We start from the raw sequence: 20,710 nt of genomic DNA, 5'->3' as shown, positions 1-20,710 counted from the left end.
TATATATATATATATATATATATATATATATATATATATATATATATATCCATTCTATTGCTGATGGCCATTTTTTTTCACATTTTTGGCTATTATGAATAATACTGTCATTAAAATTTTAATGCATGCCTTTTGGTGCATATGCATGAGCATGTCTGTTGTGTAGGAGGTAGGAGTAAGAGTGGAATTCCTGGGGAAAAGGTAAATACTTGTGCAACTTCACTGGATAATAGAAAGCAGTTCTCCCAAATGTTTACAATATCTGAACTGCCACCAGAGGGATAGGGAAGTTCCAGTTGGACCACATCTTTGCCAAATTTTGCTATTTTAATTTTTAGTTTTAACAACATTGGTGTATAACCGATAATGGTTCTTATTTAAATATCTCTGAACTTTTTTTATATGTTTCCTAGCCATTTGGATAATGACCTTTTTGAAGTGTCCTTTCATGTCACTTGAACATTTTTTTAAATTGTTTTGTTCTCTTTTACTTACTTAGAGCTTTGTAGAAGTTTTTATATATTCTGAATACAATTACATATATTCTAGATATAATCATTTTATTAGTTATATTAGTTGAAAATGTTTGCTCCCGGTCTGCGCATTGTATATTCACTGTCTTTCTCAAGTCTATTAATAAAAAAGGTATTAATTTTAATAGCCTAATTTATCAATCTTTTACTTCATGGCTAGTGTTCATTGTATCTTACTGAGGCAATCATTCCCTTCCCCCAAATTATGGAGATATCATTGTGTATTAACTGCTGGAAGCTGTATTGCTTTATCTTTAGAATTTAGATCAAACACCAGTCATGGAATGACTTTTGTATCAGTATGAGGTATATATCTGCTGTGGATATTCACTTGCCCCTCCGCCTTTAATTTGAAAGTCTATCCTCTCCCCCATTGCTCTGCAGTGAAATCTTTGGCACAAATTCACCATCTATTAATTCTTTACTTCATTCCATTTATCTGTTTGATCACCTGTGTCCTGATACTACACTCTCTTAAATATTATATACATGTATTTTTTTAAATATTATATTTTTACTGTTATTCTTTTCTTTTTTTAATTTTTTTATTGTTATGTTAATCCCCATACATTACATCATTAGTTTTAGATATAGTGTTCCATGATTCATTGTTTGTGCATAACACCCAGTGCTCCATGCAGAACGTGCCCTCCTCAATACCCATCACCAGGCTAACCCATCCTCCCAACCCCCTCCCCTCTAGAACCCTCAGTTTGTTTTTCAGAGTCCATTGTCTCTCATGGTTCTTCTCCCCCTCCGATTTCCCCCCCTTCATTCTTCCCCTCCTGCTACATTCTTCTTCTTCTTTTTTTCTTTCTTAACATATATTGCATTATTTGTTTCAGAGGTACAGATCTGAGATTCAACAGTCTTGCACAATTCACAGCGCTTACCAGAACACATACCCTCCCCAGTGTCCAACACCCAGTCACCCCATCCCTCCCACCCCACCTCCCACTCCAGCAACCCTCAGTTTGTTTCCTGAGATTAAGAATTCCTCATATCAGTGAGGTCATATGATACATGTCTTTCTCTGTTTGACTTATTTCGCTCAGCATAATACCCTCCAGTTCCATCCACGTCGTTGCAAATGGCAAGATCTTATTCCTTTTGATGGCTGCATAATATTCCATTGTGTATATATACCACATCTTCTTTATCCATTCATCTGTTGATGGACATCTTGGCTCTTTCCACAGTTTGGCTATTGTGGACATTGCTGCTATAAACATCGGGGTGCACGTAGCCTTTCGGGTCCCTACTTTTGTATCTTTGGGGTAAATACCCAGTAGTGCAATTGCTGGATCATATGGTAGCTCTATTTTCAACTTTTTGAGGAACCTCCATACTGTTTTCCAGAGTGGCTGCACCAGCTTGCATTCCCACCAACAGTGTAGGAGGGTTCCCCTTTCTCCGCATCCCCGCCAACATCTGTCATTTCCTGACTTGTTAATTTTAGCCATTCTGACTGGTGTGAGGTGGTATCTCATTGAGGTTTTGATTTGGATTTCCCTGATGCTGAGCGATATTGAACACTTTTTCATGTGTCTGTTGGCCGTTTGGATGTCTTCTTTGGAAAAATGTCTGTTCATGTCTTCTGCCCATTTCTTGATTGGATTCTTTGTTCTTTTGGTGTTGAGTTTGATGAGTTCTTTATAGATTTTGGATACTAGCCCTTTATCTGATATGTCATTTGCAAATATCTTCTCCCATTCTGTCGGTTGTCTTTTGGTTTTGTTGACTGTTTCCTTTGCTTTGCAAAAGCTTTTTATCTTGATGAAGTCCCAATAGTTCATTTTTGCCCTTGCTTCCCTTGCCTTTGGCGATGTTTCTAGGAAGAAGTTGCTGTGGTTGAGGTCGAAGAGGTTGCTGCCTGTGTTCTCCTTTAGGATTTTGATGGACTCCTGTCTCACATTGAGGTCTTTCAACCATTTGGAGTCTATTTTTGTGTGTGGTGTAAGGAAATGGTCCAGTTTCATTCTTCTGCATGTGGCTGTCCAATTTTCCCAACACCATTTGTTGAAGAGACTGTCTTTTTTCCATTGGACATTCTTTCCTGCTTTGTCAAAGATTAGTTGACCATATAGTTGAGGGTCCATTTCTGGGCTCTCTATTCTGTTCCATTGATCTATGTGTCTGATTTTGTGCCAGTACCATACTGTCTTGATGATGACAGCTTTGTAGTAGAGCTGGAAGTCTGGAATTGTGATGCCGCCAGCTTTGCTTTACTTTTTCAACATTCCTCTGGCTATTTGGGGTCTTTTCTGGTTCTATACAAATTTTAGGATTATTTGTTCCATTTCTTTGAAGAAAGTGGATGGTATTTTGATGGGGATTGCATTGAATGTGTAGATTGCTCTAGGTAGGATTGACATCTTCACAATATTTGTTCTTCCAATCCATGAGCATGGAACGTTTTTCCATTTCTTTGTGTCTTCCTCAATTTCTTTCATGAGTATTTTATAGTTTTCTGAGTACAGATCCTTTGCCTCTTTGGTTAGATTTATTCCTAGGTATCTTATGGTTTTGGGTGTAATTGTAAATGGGATTGACTCCTTAATTTCTCTTTCTTCTGACTTGTTGTTGGTGTATAGGAATGCCACTGACTTCTGTGCATTGATTTTATATCCTGCCACTTTACTGAATTCCTGTATGAGTTCTAGCAGTTTTGGGGTGGAGTCTTTGGGATTTTCCACATAAAGTATCATATCATCTGCAAAGAGTGAGAGTTTGACTTCTTTACTGTTATTCTTGATGTCCAGGGAAGAAAGTCCTCCCATCTTTTATTGTCAAATTTTTATCCTATTTTCAGTCCTTTGCATTTCACTTTAAATTTGAAAGCCATTTGTAAATTTTAAATTTTAACATTTCTAACTTCCCTAACAATCAATTTGGAAAGAACTGACATCCTTACATTATTGGTTTCTCTACTCCATTAATATGAAGTATCTGTGTGAAGTTTTGTATCTATTGTTTTCTAATTTCTCTCAATAATGTCTTATAGTGTTTTATAGTGAGCTCTTGCACATATTTTATCCTGGGTATTTGGATTTTTTATACTATTGTAAGTGATACCCTTCAAGTAGAATTCTGATTGCTGGTGGTGTTTAGTTATATATTTGAGTTTTATACATTAATATTACATCCAGCAAATTTGACAAGTTCACACATTAGTGTTAACAGTTTAGGTTGTTGGTCCTTTGGAATTTTTTATATGCAAATAATAGCTGTTTGCTTCTTCTTTTCCAGCCCTTATATGTTTTCTTTTTCTTTCATTTTTGTAATTTCTAACTTTATTGAACTGGCTGGGAGATTCAGTAAAATACTGAGTTCAAGTATCACAGTGAACATATTTCTCTCATTCTCTATCTCAACACCTTACCAAGGGATATGATGGGTGTTATGGGTTTTGTAGTTTAAGGAGAGCCCTTTATGAATAGTTATCTAAGAATTTTGGGGGGGGGGCGCCACCTGGGTGACTCAGTCATTAAGCATCCACCCTTGGCTCAGGTCATGATCCCAGGGTCCTGGGATCGAGCCCTGCATTGGGCTCCCTGCTCAGCGGGAAGCCTGCTTCTCCCTCTCACACTCCCCCTGCTTGGGTTCCCTCTCTCGCTGTCTCTCTCTCTCTGTCAAATAAATAAATAAAATCCTTTTTTAAAAAAAGAATTTTTTTTTGAATCTTGAATAGATGTTGAGTTCTTGGAAATGTTTTGCTTAATCCTTTGAGATGACCATATGATTTTTCTTCCTTTTTCAACTATTGTGACATATTACATCGGTTATACTTTCAAATGTTAATTTTGCAGTCCTGAATTAAAGTTAACTGTGATGTATTTACCTCTTTTGTATATCACTTGGATTCTGTTTGCTAACATTTGAGGTAAAAAAAATTGCACTTTTGGTAACAAATGAGAGTAATTTATTGTTTTCCCTTTCTATAATGTCCTTCATCACAGATATACTATATATATATATCTTTAAGTACATGTATATGTATATATGTATATATAAACTTTTATTAGTGTTATCTTAGCCCTATAAAATGACCTAATGTACCCTTTGTGTGAAGAAAGACTTTGTGTAATATTCCTGTCCTTCCCCCCCGCCTTCATGTTAGAATTCACCACAGAAATTATCTGTGCCTAGTATTCTGTTTGCTTCATTTTGTTTTTGTTTAAATTTTATAAGTTTTTTAAATTATGGACTCCATTCAGCCACTAGATATTAAGCAATAAGATTTCAATTTCTTGGGTGCCTGGGTGGCTCAGTCAGTTAAGCATCCAACTCTTGATTTTGGCTCAGGTCATGATCTCAGGGTTGTGAGATTGAGCCCTAAGTCGGGCTCCATACTGGGACTGGAGCCTGCTTAAGATTGTCTTGCCCTCTCCCTTAGCCCCTCCCTCCTCTCTAAAAAAAATTTAAAAGATTTCAATTTATTGGGCACCTGGGTGGCTCAGTCGTTAAGCGTCTGCCTTCGGCTCAGGTCATGATCCCAGGGTCCTGGGATCGAGCCCTGCATTGGGCTCCCTGCTCCGCAGGAAGCCTGCTTCTCCCTCTCCCACTGCCCCTGCTTGTGTTCCCTCTCTTGCTGTGTCTCTCTCTGTCAAATAAATAAATAAAATCTTTAAAAAAAAAGATTTCCATTTATTTTGTGTCAAATTTGATGTTAGTTTTGTTTTAAGAAATTAAGAAAAATTATAAGAAATTGTACATTATATCTACATTTTTGAGTTTATTGATATACAAGTTGTTCATAATATAATATTAACTACTGAATGTTTGGGGATCTGTTTTAATATGTCACTTTTTATTCCTCATATTTACTGTTTGTACCTTCTCTCTCACACTCTTACTCTTCTTCTCAATCGATGGTACCAGTGGTTTATCAACTTCTTTTTTATTTTATTTTATTTTTTCAAAGACTTTATTTATTTGAAAGAGAGAGAGAGAACATTAGCATGGGTAGGGGCAGAGGGAAAGGGAAAAACCGACTCCCCTCTGAGCATGGAGCCCGACATGGGGTTTGACCTCTGGACCCTGAGATCATGACCTGAGCCAAAGTCAGAGGCTTAACTGGCTGAGCCACCTAGGTGCCCCCAAACTCTTTTTTAAATAGGCAGTTTGGAGCTATATGGATGGTGTCCATGATAGATTTATACTTTATCAATTCCTCCTTATCATTATCATTTATCTCCTTTTAATTGCTTTTGATTTAATTTTCTCCTTTTTCTTCAATATTCTTGGAGAGATACTTAGATTATGATTGTTTAATCATTCTGCTTTTCTAACACGCATCTAAGCATATCTGTTTCCCTATATGCCCTGGTTCATCTGTATTCTACATATTTTTATATGTCATAGTTTCATAATCATTCTTCTCAAAATTTTATTTGGATTCTCCTATGATCCATGGTTTTTTTTTTTAATGTATTGCTTAATTTCAGAATATATGGGCATTAACTCATTATCTTTTACTTATAGATTTCTAGCTTAATTCCAATGGAGAGAACATAATCTAATTTCTTTCATTTTTTAAAATTTTGCTGTGGCTTACTTAATGGATTAACCAATGATCAATTTTGTCATGAATTTTGTGAATATTCCATCTGTACTTCAAACACCTGGGCTATTTTTCCAGTTGTCCGGTGTATGATCCCAGCTGATCCTGGCTGAGCATCAGGCTTCCCTGCTTGGCTGGCAGTCTGCTTCTCCATCTCCCTCTGCTGCCTCCCCCCTCCCCTTGTGTGAGTACACTCATATAAATAAAATCTTAAAAAATAGATGATAGATAGATAGATAGATAGATAGATAGATAGATAGATTAGATCAGGATTTATTGTTATTTATATCTTCTATGTTTTTAATAATTTCTTTTTGTCAGCTAGTTCTATGAGTTTTTGGTGAAAGCATGTAAAAGTTTCTTAGCATGGTTGAGGATTTGTCCACTTTCCATTTGATTTCTGGCCTCTTCTGTTTCATATAATTTAGAGGTATATTCTTGGATACATGGCAATTCATTATCATCATGTCTTTCTTTTGGGTTGACACATCTCATTGAAAAATATCCCTCTTGAGACATCCAAATGGCCAACAGACACATGAAAAAGTGTTCAATATCGCTCGGCATCAGGGAAATCCAAATCAAAACCTCAATGAGATACCACCTCACACCAGTCAGAATGGCTAAAATTAACAAGTCAGGAAATGACAGATGTTGGCGGGGATGCGGAGAAAGGGGAACCCTCCTACACTGTTGGTGGGAATGCAAGCTGGTGCAGCCACTCTGGAAAACAGTATGGAGGTTCCTCAAAAAGTTGAAAATAGAGCTACCATATGATCCAGCAATTGCACTACTGGGTATTTACCCCAAAGATACAAAAGTAGGGACCCGAAAGGCTACGTGCACCCCGATGTTTATAGCAGCAATGTCCACAATAGCCAAACTGTGGAAAGAGCCAAGATGTCCATCAACAGATGAATGGATAAAGAAGATGTGGTATATATACACAATGGAATATTATGCAGCCATCAAAAGGAATAAGATCTTGCCATTTGCAACGACGTGGATGGAACTGGAGGGTATTATGCTGAGCGAAATAAGTCAAACAGAGAAAGACATGTATCATATGACCTCACTGATATGAGGAATTCTTAATCTCAGGAAACAAACTGAGGGTTGCTGGAGTGGGAGGTGGGGTGGGAGGGATGGGGTGACTGGGTGTTGGACACTGGGGAGGGTATGTGTTCTGGTAAGCGCTGTGAATTGTGCAAGACTGTTGAATCTCAGATCTGTACCTCTGAAACAAATAATGCAATATATGTTAAGAAAGAAAAAAAGAAGAAGAAGAATGTAGCAGGAGGGGAAGAATGAAGGGGGGGAAATCGGAGGGGGAGAAGAACCATGAGAGACAATGGACTCTGAAAAACAAACTGAGGGTTCTAGAGGGGAGGGGGTTGGGAGGATGGGTTAGCCTGGTGATGGGTATTGAGGAGGGCATGTTCTGCATGGAGCACTGGGTGTTATGCACAAACAATGAATCATGGAACACTATATCTAAAACTAATGATGTAATGTATGGGGATTAACATAACAATAAAAAAAATAAAAAAAAAAAAAGAAAAATATCCCTCTTGATGTCTAGTAATGCTACATGAGCTGCTTCACTCACAGAAGTGATGCAAGGTAATCCCTGCCCTGGAGCCTCTGTCCTTCTCAGAATCCCCAACAACACTAGTAATTCCCCAGAGCTTATTTATCCCGAGCTTCTGCAACTATCCTGTGGGATTATATGGATGGAGGGATGTGTACTAAAGAGTGAAGCAGAAATATATACATAATAGGGTCCACCTTGTCTCTTCTGCACAGGTCAGCAGTTTTCTTGCTGCAATCTTCATATTTTAAGTAACATTGATCCTCTAAGTCTATGGGTTTTTTACTTGGAATCCTCACTCCTATATCACTCCACCTTATTTCTAATTATGCTATGAATCCAGGATGAAGTGGACGTGGCTTGATAAGATAATGTTTCAAGATTCCTGATAAATTTGTGGTTCAATCATTTTCCCAGTCTCTACTCTCCTTATAAGACATGTTCAGGATGTGAAGGTAAAGAATTACTGTTACCTGAGTTGACCCTACTAATGTTTTTCATTTTTGCAAGCTGCTAGAACCCCCTCCCCTTTTGAAATATAGATATCGAATTCTCTACTTAGTTTACGTTAAAGTATCTCTCAAATATTTGTTATGGCAGCAGTAAACGCAATCTCTCTTCATCTGAATTTTTCCACTCATTCTGGCTAGCAAAATCTGTCTCTTTTTTGACATATTATATCATCAATATTTATAACAGGATCCCAATTGAGGTTAAGTTTTGCCCATCTTAGGATTCAACCTTGTCTGTGTATGGGTGGGGGGGGGACTTGTAGAGTGAGTCTTCATGGTTCTAGTTACATGATAAAACATGAAACTTCTGAGGAAAAAACCCACCATGAAGGAAGAAGAAATCATGTTTACAAGTGTGGTCCAAGGACCATGGGCCTGCATCAGAGTGGAGCAGTTACTTCGCTAACCTTCAATACACACACATTGTAGATAACCTCTTCCTCAACACACATACATACACTTACATACATGCTAGGCTGGAGCCGCTGGGTAAGTAGTTATGTGTGCTTTAAACACTGGGAAATCCAGGATAAGGGTACTTGCAGCTTGCAACAATTAAGATAATGTTTTTCTCCACATAGTTTAAGAACTTATGCTTTCATGTTAGTATGTTAATGATGTAAAAAATCTGAATTTTCCTTAAACAAAAATGATATTGACTTTCATGTACATGATACCAACGATTAAATGATAAATTTTAAAAATCACCTCCATGCTTGTTTTATATCTGGCTTTTTTAAAATACAGGTTTTAAATTGAATAAAAATATAATAAAATGAACTAATTTCTTTCTGCCATTTGTCCCAATATCTTAGAATATGAGACCATTAGAATTATAAATATCACCCATCTAGTGATAGATTCGATTTAGAAATGTAATTACTATATTGATCAAACACTACCTTGCTTATTAGACAGATAGAGGTGCTAGGGGAGACTGTAGATATTTAATTTTGATTTTTCCATCGCAAATATTTCAGCATTCAAAATGGGTTTTTCATATAAAAAGGAATATCGGAAATAAGGAAAACAGTTTATCAGGAAGAAGGGTTATTTTTTCATCCTAATCTACTTTTCCTAGTGTCTTCAAAGCTGCACAAACTGATCATCAGTAGGACAATCCAATTAGAGTGTAGGTACTAATAGCGAAAACATTTGGTTAATTATTCATGGTGATTAGGTTTCACATCTTTAAATCTTTATCTCAAAACATATTTTTTCCTTAATTTCTTCAAGAGCAAAAAGAATATTATCATCTAATGTAGAATGAAAGTCTTGATGGGCGGCTCAAAAAATTGAAGGAGTCAAACTCATTTCACAAAAAGAAAGCACAGCAGTAGTAGAACCATCACAGACACTTCTCAATATTAAATTTGATTTTCAAGGCACTGCAAGTCAAACCATTTGCCCAAATATGTAACAACCACAGACAATAAAACTCACACAGTTATTCTACAGCATCAACCTCAGTCACTTTCCCAGACATGCTCCCCGGGTTCTAACAAAATGATGTGACCCCAAATTGTTTAGGAGGGGCAAAGTGTCAAAGGGATACCTGGAAAAGAGCATAGTGATAGAGGCTAAGCTGTACTTTGCTGACTGGAAATTAGAGATATGATTTTATATTATGGGAATTCCCTTAAATTGTGCTGGAAATGGCCCTTGTGTATACCTGAGAATTCTGGGCACAGCCCTCAGAGTTCTGGGGGAGAGCCTGGGGGATCTCCACCCACATGATGGCAAGAAATGGAAGATGTTGACTCACCATCACTTTAACACACTATAGAAGTGGTCACCATGTTTTGCACCTGCTGTTTACACATTATGTGAGAAAGAAATACCTTCCACTCCATAAAGCCAGTGACATTTGGGGTTTATTGTTAAGGTAGCAACCATAATCTGAAACAATGCACCAACATATATAAATGAGTTATAATGTAACTATTCTACTATGGTGGAATATTAAGTGGTTTTCAAATTGTAGTATACATAGAGCTGTAATTCTATGCAAAGGTTAATCTTTGTGCATACGCGTATCTGCAAGACATATTGCTAGAAACTGCATTGTTTCAATGAATAAACATTTTAAATTACTGGTACGTATTACCAACTGGCTTCAAAAAGACTTCAAACAATGTACACTTCAACAAGTTGTGTATAAGAATGTCTGGTTCCCTGAACACTCAGTCTTACCCAATCTTTGCCAAACTCATAAGTGAAAAACAATGTTTTCATTTCTTGGATTATACTTCAAGTTATATCTTTTTCTGTTCTCCCTTTTCCATTATAATTATGTGTGTTTCCCCCACTTAAGCTGACATGTAAGACCAATATCTTTATCCTGCATGCCCTGAGCCAAACTAAAACAAGGCTGCCATTAGATCAATATATTCACACTCATACATTTGAGTTTTAGAGTTGATTTTGCTGCTTTAGATTTAGCATGCCAGTGTGAATCTTTGCATCTTTTTGCCATAGCCTATTCTTTCTATTTCTGAGGGGTATCTGTGATCTGAACTTGGGCCAAAGTTCTTCATCTCTACTCTAGATCATCCACTGGGAGAGAATTCCTCTCCTGAACTCCAGGCCTCCAGGATGTTGCCCTAACAACCTGCTTTGCCCTGTAGCCCCTCTTTCTAGGGGCCAGATACTGTTGCACAAACTCCTGGCCACTTACTTCAATGATACTGCCTCCTGCATCACCACAAGTCTCATCACTACTTGGAGACACCTGATGCTTTTACATTCATTCATTTATTCACTCCTATTTAGGAAGCATCTCCTATGGTCAGGCCCATGAGGAACATTGGTGTTACTGTAGTAACCAAAAGGGCAAGGTCCCTTCCCTCCTAAAGCCTAGAGTCTAATGTATGGGAAAGGAGAGGAGCAAAGAGATGTCAGGAGGAGCACATTAAACAAGAAAATGCATCAGTAAATATATAATTCTCAAAGACAGAAACCAGACAAGTAAGGGGATTGATTTTATTCAGGTTATTTTAATAAAGAAAGTGTTTCAGATCCAAAGATTGGAGCATCTCAGCAAAGTGATTTTGCCTCAAGAGGGGAAAACAAGTTGCCCATGGGGTGGTCTCCACTGGGGCTGTTCAGTAGGTGGGGGAAGTTGCAGTCAGAGAACATGTTTTTCTCTGTGGAAAGTGAGTCTCAGGATAATTAGTTCAGAATGAACAGTTCTAATCTTAGCTTATCAATCATGACAAACTGTTGCGATCTTAGTTCATCAATCACGAGACAAAGAACAGGAAGTAAGCTCTGCGTGGCCTTATCAGCAGATTCAGGCGAAAGGTGAAGAAAGGTCTATATTTAGCTTTGTCATGGTTTAACATCGTGAAAAAAAAAACCTATTAAAGAAAAAATGACGTTTCAAGAGAGAGAGTAGCAGAGTTTAGTAACAGTTGGGAAAGGCTGTCTAGGGGTCGGGCAGTTGAAGAGAGGCCGATTGAAAAAGCATTTCCACACAGGAACAGCATGGTCAAATCCCTAGAGCAGAGAAAGCATGGAATAAACAAGCACATTTAAAAGGCCAGTGTAGCTAGAGTGAATAAAAAGAAAAAAGACAAGAGATGTCATCAGGGGCCAAATCAGGCAAGACCATGCAGGACAGGGTATTAAGTCTTGATTTGATTCTGAGTGCACTGAGAAGTTACTGAACAATGTGGAGGAAGGAACTGTGGGGTAGGTGATGTTGGAAAAGATGACTCTAGCTGCCATATGGAAAATTAATCGGGTCTGCAAGGGGCGCATGGCAAAGGAGGAGAACCGGAGATGAAGCTTCTATAGTGATCCAGATGAAAAATGATGAGAGCCTGGACTCTCCTGGAATCCATGGACTGCTGAAGACAGTCTCTCACTGCCTTCTCACTGCTATTCTCCTCATATTTCCACATGTCTCTGAAGCAGGGAGTTTAGAATGTTGACCATCCCCTTAAGGCCCCAACCAACCTGTGGGCCAATCCCTAAGGTGAGGTCACCCAGCCTCAAGGTCTTTCCTTCTACATCAGCCAATTGTGGAGGTTATAATGAGGTGCAGAGCCACACTGGACTTTGTTCCAACCACCATGTCCCGATTTCCAGTCGCATGTCATTTCATACTTGGACTATTGTGCTGGTCTTCATAAAATCCTGCTCACTGCTCCTGAAATAGTCATTGTGTAAATCACCATATATATATATATATATATATATATATATTTTTTTTTTTTTTTTTTTTTTTTTTTTAAATCACTATTCTTGACTCAAATAGCCTCACCATCCCTTTATTACCCAGGGAGTCAGAATCAAAGTCCTTAAAATCCCCTTCAGGAGAACCAACCTACCTTCTTACCACTCATCTTTTTCACCGACTTCTTGATCAACAGATTAGTCTACCCATTTACCCTTGAATATTTCCACTGCAGTGTTGCTAAGGATCAAATGTGTCCCCTTGAAATCCCCATGGTGAAAATCTAATATCCAATGTGATGGTATTAGGAGGTGGGGCTTTGGGGAGGTAAACAGGTTATGAAGGTGGGGCCCCTGTGAATGGGATTAGTGTGCTTATAAGAAGTGATGGGAGAACCTTTCCCTCTGCTTTCTACCATGTAAGGATACAGTGGGGAGGATGGCCATCTACAAGCCAGGAAGTGGGCCCTCACGTGACATCAGGCACCGTGATCTTGGGTTTCCCACACTCCAGAGCTGTGAGAAATAAATGTCTGTTGTTTAAGCCCCCCAGTCTATGATAATGTGTTAGAGCAGCCTAAACAGCCTAAAACAAGTGTTTTTTCATATATTGCTAATATATATATTCAAATAACTTAGGAAATATTTTTTTACTGATAAATTTCTTCTCTTTCTCCTCATTTTAAGAAGAGACTTAGAGCATTTTTGTTTGTAAGAAAGAAATCACATCTTGTTAGGGGAAAGTACAAAGTCATTTTTGTCACGGTATGGAAGCTGAAATATGTGTAGAAAGAGCAGAAGGGATGTCAAGTAGTTGAAAGTGTGGAATGTGCTCATATTAAATATTTTTCCTCAACTTTGAATTCAGTCTTGTACTACTGGGGATGAAACTCTACAAACGTCATTTCTGGGTAGTCACTGGGTCCTGGTAGACTCGGTCAGGAGAGATTCTTGAGGGTGACAGGAAGACTGGAGAATGGAAGAAAAAAAAGGTTGGAACTCTCTGCTTGCTCCCTCTCCTTGTCATTCATCACTCTTATGGTGGATAGTGGCTGGGGGTTCCTATTTGCAATTTTCTCCACACCCCAAACCAGCCTCACAATGCCTGAGAGACAGCCTGCTGGTACCCCCTCGTCAGGCTCAGGATCCCAGGTGTGCAAAGCTACTCCTCTAAGAGCCGAACCTCCAGAGTCTCTGTCTGCACTTACTTTCTCTGTGATAACTCTGTGTCCCCTTTGAACAGTTTCGATTCTCTAACAACTGGGTACCAAATCCTTGTGTTCAATCAGCCCTGTTACAATAACCGGTGCAGTTTCGTTCCTAACCACACTTAGGGGACACTGTAAGGAGGTTTCATGACAAGGAGTGAAACCTTAATCTTGTCCATTGAAACTGAGCAGCATAATTAATTTATGGATATCATGGATGAGGCTAACTAGTTGCCCAACGTTACCATTTTAAGCAGCTTTACTGCTCTTTGTTATTAGGCAATTCGTTTAAACTTTAGGGTGTTTTTTGGGGGGTGTACAGGGGATATGGTGATGATATCTCTCCTGCTCACTAGTTGGTGAGTCTGAACCAGTGAATAGTTAAAGAAGCACTTGGCCTCAAACCAGGATGACCTCAGTTCAAACCATACCTCCTCTACTTACCAAATCTGTGAACCTTGCGTAAGAGACAGCCACTCCACCCCTGCCTTTTCTGTAAAATGGGGGCAATGGTGATCTCCAATCCAAAAGGTTGTAGTGAGGATTAGATGATATCATTTATTTTTAAAAAAATTAGAAACACACCTGACCTATAATACACGCTCAGTGCATTTTTCTGCTCCTATTGTCATTTACCATGTAAATGTGGGAATTCAGAGTATTTTATTGCTAACATATATCAAGCAGGAGTGTGTGTATTTCTTATTACAGTTTGAAAAGAGTTCATCTAACCTCCAAGCTGCAATCTGGCAAATTATCTTTCTTCATTGAACCAAACCCATGTAATCTTAGGATAAGACTATGAAGCTTAGTTAGTGGTCACCTGTGGTCTGTGAGAAAGGCACTGCTTTCATTCTGGGGACATGTACTCACCGTTTGGATTTCTTTTGCACAGGAAACTTTAGTAAAACATCAGGGAAAGCATATGAAATACATGAAGTAATTTTATTTCTTTCTAAGTATCACATTTGGGTGTGTGACGCAAAGTTCACAGCACAACTCTGGTCCACAGCTGCCAAATTACTTGTTGAAAACTGAGCTTGGATGGGCTGACCGACCAGCAGTCAGAGGGCAAGACCAAAAGTATGGCCCCGGGTGCAAGTCCAATGTTGCCTGCAGGCTAGTCCTCTGGAATATTATGGAAGGTTAATACTCCCCTGGGTTGCCCCAGCACCATCTCCATCCCCTTCTTATGCACTCTTTGTAATCTACCTTCCTCATGGTGATTTTTCATCTCCCAAAGTTCAAGGAAGATTCTGAGCAAGACTATTTTCTCTCCTGGGGAAACTACTCTAAGCATGATTTCTTTCTAATTGCTCTGATTCATTGAGCACCTCTATATGACCTCTCTGTGAACAATCTCACCACACATTTTAGGTTTTTGGAAGTGCAAATTCAAATAAAAGCAAGATAACCATTTTCAACCATGGAACTGGCAAAAATTAAAAATATCGATAACAGCAGATCTGACAAGCATGTGGGAAAATGGACCCTTTCATATATGGCTGGTGGGTATGCAGATCATTATGAATTTTTGGAAGTGACCTGGCAGTGAACAAAAATATTAAAATGTTCAGTCTTTGAACTCAGTATTTATACTTTAAAAAATGTGCCATACTGAAAAAAAGGGCCAGTATTTAAGAATGTAACTGTAAGGACCTTTCTTTTAGTACATTTTTAGTGGTAAAAAAAGGTAAATCTGATTTTCCATAAATAAGTAGTAGTCAGGTAAATTACAGAACATCTAGATTTCCCAATATTTTAAAGCTGTTAAAGCAGAAGAGTCCCTGCAGGGGACATGAAATTTAAGTGAAGAAACTGAGTTGGAAACGAGTGTGTATAGCACCCCCTTGATAATCATGATACAAGATACAATCCGGTCAGGGAAAAAAAAAATAAAGAAAATACCTCTATGCTCTTTTCCAATGTATATCTAAATTTAGAAGCACAACGAAGGATAGTCAGCACACAGATGATATTGGCTATATCCATGCGTGTGTTTAGGGTGGGGGCCCAGATGAGAAGGGTTATGGTGTGACTGTCATTTATTTTCTCAGTGAATATTTGCAGTATTAAGACTTGTTACCATAGCCATGCTTTTCATATGTAATTTTTCAATCAAACAAAATACATAAAAATTAGTAATTTATCGGATCAGGTAAGAGAAATAAATCTAAGAGCTTCCTAAATGCCCACACCTAATCAGGAGATCATTAAAGTGCTATTTGAAACCAAGTCTGTGATTCCAAAGCTGTCCTTGTTTTTCCCCCGTCTCCTCTGGCCTTGTGAAATGTACATTGCAAGGGAACAGGTAGTGTGGGTATTTTTTTGACAGAGGAGAGCATTTCTGGTTCCTTCTATCCCACGGGAAGCCATTTGTTTCACGTGGGATTCACTGAGCCCACCAGTAAGAAGACACACAGAACACATTTAGCCCGGTGTTGGTTTCTTTCTGCAACATTTAACTCCAATTAGCCACATCCAGTGGCGTTCTAAGAGTATTGGAATAATGCAGTGGCACCATTTGGAGCTGGCATAGATAATCCTTACCCAGCACTGAGGAGGTAAGAGGAAGAGGCCCTGCTCATTGTGAATTCAGTTCATTTTTTCGGGGCGAGGGCACTTCCTTTGGGGCAAGAGAAAAACCACGAGTGTGTGAAGCAGTTCAACAGTTTGCGCCGTGAGCTCAGGTACACACAATATGTAAAAGGCACCCAAATACACACCTGTCGACCTTCCGTGGAGGGGTGTTAAAAGGAATGATAACTGGTGAAGTCTTATTTATCCAGTAGTTTGTTTTTTATGCAAATGTTATCCTGCAGGGAAAGAGGAACCCGTGCAGAATTCATAAGCAGCCTTAGAAGCTGATGAGAAAAAGCAATAAAGCCTCTGTGAAAAGTCCTGCATCGTAACATATCCCCGGGGACCTCATCTTAGGAGCATTACTATGCAATGTGAATTAAATCCACCGCATAGAGCAGCTGCCTGGTGCTTTGCAGTTGATTACCATCATCCCTGGAGGCTGAGGCTTTCTGCATCAGCGACCTGGCATCCTAGGATTGACCTGTGGGAACCGCAGGGCTTACTGAGCTCGGTGCCAGTGGAGTTTGGCATGCCCTTTGGGTGAATAGTAAATGTGAGTGCACCAAGGTAGTCCCTGGTTATGAAAGTCATGGCCCAAATTCCAGGTACATTGATTTGGGCAGTCCAGAGAGAGCATAGGGTGGGAAGACATGAAGAAGGGGGATTGTCATAGGACTGATATTAAAACCATGGTAACTAAACATCAAAACACTAAATCAAGGGCAGTAGGCATCCATAATGAAGAGTTCGCGGGGCTAGAATCAAAAACTGCCGGGAGGCCCGTGCAATCCATTGTGGAAATGGCTGCAGTGTGCATTCAGAATAAGCAAATGAAAGAAGCAGAAGGAATCCATCAGCGCGGAAGGCCCTCCTAATCTAAAATGGAAAAGGATAGCATTTCAGATTCTCTGTTCCTTGAATCAAACCAATTCACTTCCCCTTGAATGATCATTTTATAATTCATGTAGATATGGGATCAAAAGGGGCTCCTGAAGGAAACCAGGTCCTGTCATGTAAAAACAAGCTTTTGCAGTTTATTTTTTCCAAGCATAATCTGGAAATGTTTATTGTTTTAGTCAGGAAAGGAAATTGTTGCAGACGTTGAAAAACAGAACGAGATATCAAACTCCACTATCTGGCACACAGTTAGAATTTTTAAAAACGGGGGCGCCTGTGTGGCTCAGTCAGTTAAGCATCTGCCTTTGGCTCAGGTCATGATCCTGGAGTCCCTCATCAGGCTCCTTGCTCAGCGTGGAGTCTGCTTCTCTTTCTCCCTCTGCCCTTCTCCCCCGCTCATGCTCTCTCTCTTTCTCGTGCTCTCTGTCCCTCTTTCTCAAAGTAAAAAAAAAAAAGGATTTTTAAAAACATCTTTGCTCTCTTCTTTAGGATGAAGGTCTAAATGTCAACAAACAAGTGTTCGTGTCAGAAACTGAATAATTAAGCAACTTTTCAGCCAATGTCAAATATCATCTGTATCCATAGCCCTGGGCAATAAGAGACAATTCTCAAAAGACATTTTTTTTCTTCCTTCAAATAACTGAATAAGTGAATTCTGATTCCACCTGAAGCTCCAACCTGAGTTCTGATTCCACCCTCATTCCACCTGAAGCTCCCAATGGATTGTTCCCAGAGTGGCCAGACTTGGGGTGTTAGAGGTTTAAATACCAAAGGTAAACAAGCCCCAGAGACACAGGCACACAAGACAGGAAAGAAGCAACCCCATGAAGGCCCACTAGTGAAGAGGAGTTCCAGCAATGAAAGGAAACCCATCCTAGAGCAGATTTTTCTCTTAAACATATTCATCCTGCAGCCCACAGACAACATAGAGGGGAAGCTGCTTCTAAGAATGGCCAAGGGGCAAAACCAGGCAAAAAGGTTCAAAGTGTTCCCAGGATAGCAAATCACACAAAGCTCCTTGCTGGCCCTCTCTGCTTATGTTGCAACACGATCCACGGGATTATCTTTAAGTTCAAAGAACACCCTCTCCACCCTCTGGGGTTCAGGCCTGGCCATGGGCAGGTCTAAGAACACCGACGAGGCCTTCAAGCTGTCCGCCTTCAATGCAGAGATGCAAACAGAAAGGCTAATAGGCACAAGCCCAGGGCACCGAAGATAGCTGCAGACACCAGCCAGAAAGCTGACATTTGTTTCTAACGTTCTCTTTATCTTGGGGTCAAAACCCCTAGGGTGGAAAAGAAAAAAAAAACTTCTGTCAAATAGTTGCCTTTGTCTGCATAGTGGATTCCAACCTTGTCTAGCATGAGAATTTCCTTTTAAAATACAAAAGTTGTGAATCTCCCCAGGACACTGGTTATATCCAACTATTGATTAATTGAGAGCCTATGTAGTGACCAAATAACCACATAAATCCAATAATATTTTAAATAGTTGTCTATGACATGAATCCCAAGAACTTCTGCACACAGTTGATGAACCGAACGATGCTGGTGTGAGGTGTCAAATTTTTCAGACAACAAAAATGTTCAAGTCTGCTTTATTTTTAATGGAAAAGAATTTTAAAAGGCACATGTAGTGGGATTAAATTTTATACTTTTCATCATTATCTTTGTTCCCCTGCATCCTTAAGCCCTTGGTCCCTGCGGCCACAAGTGCTGGCCATCATGGTGAAGGGTGGTGTTGGCAGGAGAAAATCTAGAATTGGGACACAGCTTTCAAAATCTTGGATTCTAGGTTTTATTGTGTTCATTCAAATGTTTACAGAAGCAAAGCATATAAGAATGATCCTCCTATAGACATCACTCAGCTTCAACAACTAGATATACGTGCCAGTCTGTTGGTTCACAGCTTTGGGAGTTTCTTGGCTATGATCTGAAGCCAGCCCCTATATACAGAGACCAAAAACAGACCAAAGAAAGGGTAGATCTCCCCACCACCTGCTAGAATCTTTAAAGTTTAAATAGAGGCCTTACCAAGGTTCAATCATGTATATAGTCCAGGTAGTCTCAACAACACATCACTGTCTCAAGGCTAAGTCCTTGAAATGCCTCCCACTGTGGGACTGGTGAAGTGTGCTAGGACAGACATTTCAAGGACCCAGGAGGGGTAGGGAGCCTCTGATTGCCCAGGTCTGCCTAGAGAGTCAACCACCAGCCATGTCCTTTCGATGACTTCCTCCAACACAATTTTATGTCATATTTTATGATACTTTATTGTCTCATTCTTTTAAAACAAATTTCAGATATGTCTTTCTTCTGTAAATATTTTCATAGAATGTGTTTGTTGTTGTTTTGTTTATTGATTGTTTATATAAATACAATGCTGTTATCACATCGAACCAAATTACCAACAACTTCTTACTCTTCCCTAATACCCAATCTATATTCAAATTCGCCTGCCTGGTCTCAGAAGTGCTTTTTTTTTTTTTTTTAGAGACAAATGGTTTATTTGGGAACAAGAAGTAAAAAGGAATTTTTAATTCCTTTTCTCTCTTCTGGTGGCTGAACTGAACTGTGATCATCAAATGGAAAGCAACACACAAGAATTCCTCTGTGGTCCTTGAACTTGTGCAGAAATGCAGAGAGGCCTGAGTTACACGACTCACAATGATGGTTTTCTAGACAGAAGTGCCAGCTGTTGTACTTTCTAGGGTATCAGCGGGACCCCCGCTGATACCTCAGCAGTGCTTTTTAAGTTGGCTTGTTTAATTCAGGATCCAAACAAGGCTCCCATGTTGCATTTAGTTGTCTCTTAGGTCTCTTTGACTCTCAAGCAATCTTCCGTCCCCTTTTAAGTTAGATGTTGGTTGAAAAAACTGGGTCATTTGTCACAGAGCATTCATCACATTCTGGGTGTGGCCAATTGCTACTTTGTGGTGTCTTGAACTTGTTTCTTTCTCCCCAGTAACTTCTGTAGGCTGGTAGTTAGCTGGGTTTAGAGGCTTTAATAATCTGAGTTCAAGTTTCTTTGCACACACAGGTGTCCTTCCATTTATGTCACACCAGGAACCGTGTATATGCAGTGGGTCTATGGGTCCATGGGTCCGTGGGTCCCAGCTAAGAGTGAATCTTAGCTTTCACAAAGTAATAAGACAAGAATGCCCGGAAAAAACAGGAAGCAAAAAAAGATAAGAGTTTTCTTCTGAACTGAGGAGAAGGAAGGGGAGTTCACAGAGAAGGCTAGAGTTTGGTGGGCTGTGGCAGCCAGCTGGCCCTGCCCCCTCCTCAGACTGAAGTTGTGAGGAGAAAAGCATCAAAGCCCCATGTCGATTTGAGATTCTGATGGTGAAAGAGGTTTAGGCCCCGGTTTCCACCTTGAATTCTGAGAAGGCCAATCACCTCAGAGACAACCTGCATCATGAAACAAACAACCTTCCGTGACCCAGTCCGGGGGTCTGGGTCAACTTTGGAAACCTTTCCGAAGTTCACCCAGTTGGGGTGCAGAAGCCAGCGAAGAGGATCACAACACAGAAAGGAGTATTTAAAGAGGTCTGCTGAAGATGTTGGTCTGAACCGCTTGCTTAGAGGACAGAGGGACAGAAGTCTCAGCAGATGCTCACGTGAAGAGTGATCACAGTCACGACC

The sequence above is a fragment of the Halichoerus grypus genome, chromosome 4 (genome assembly GCF_964656455.1).
Source record: "Halichoerus grypus chromosome 4, mHalGry1.hap1.1, whole genome shotgun sequence".
Classification (NCBI taxonomy): Eukaryota; Metazoa; Chordata; class Mammalia; order Carnivora; family Phocidae; genus Halichoerus; species Halichoerus grypus.
Note: the sequence above shows the minus strand (reverse complement) of the source record.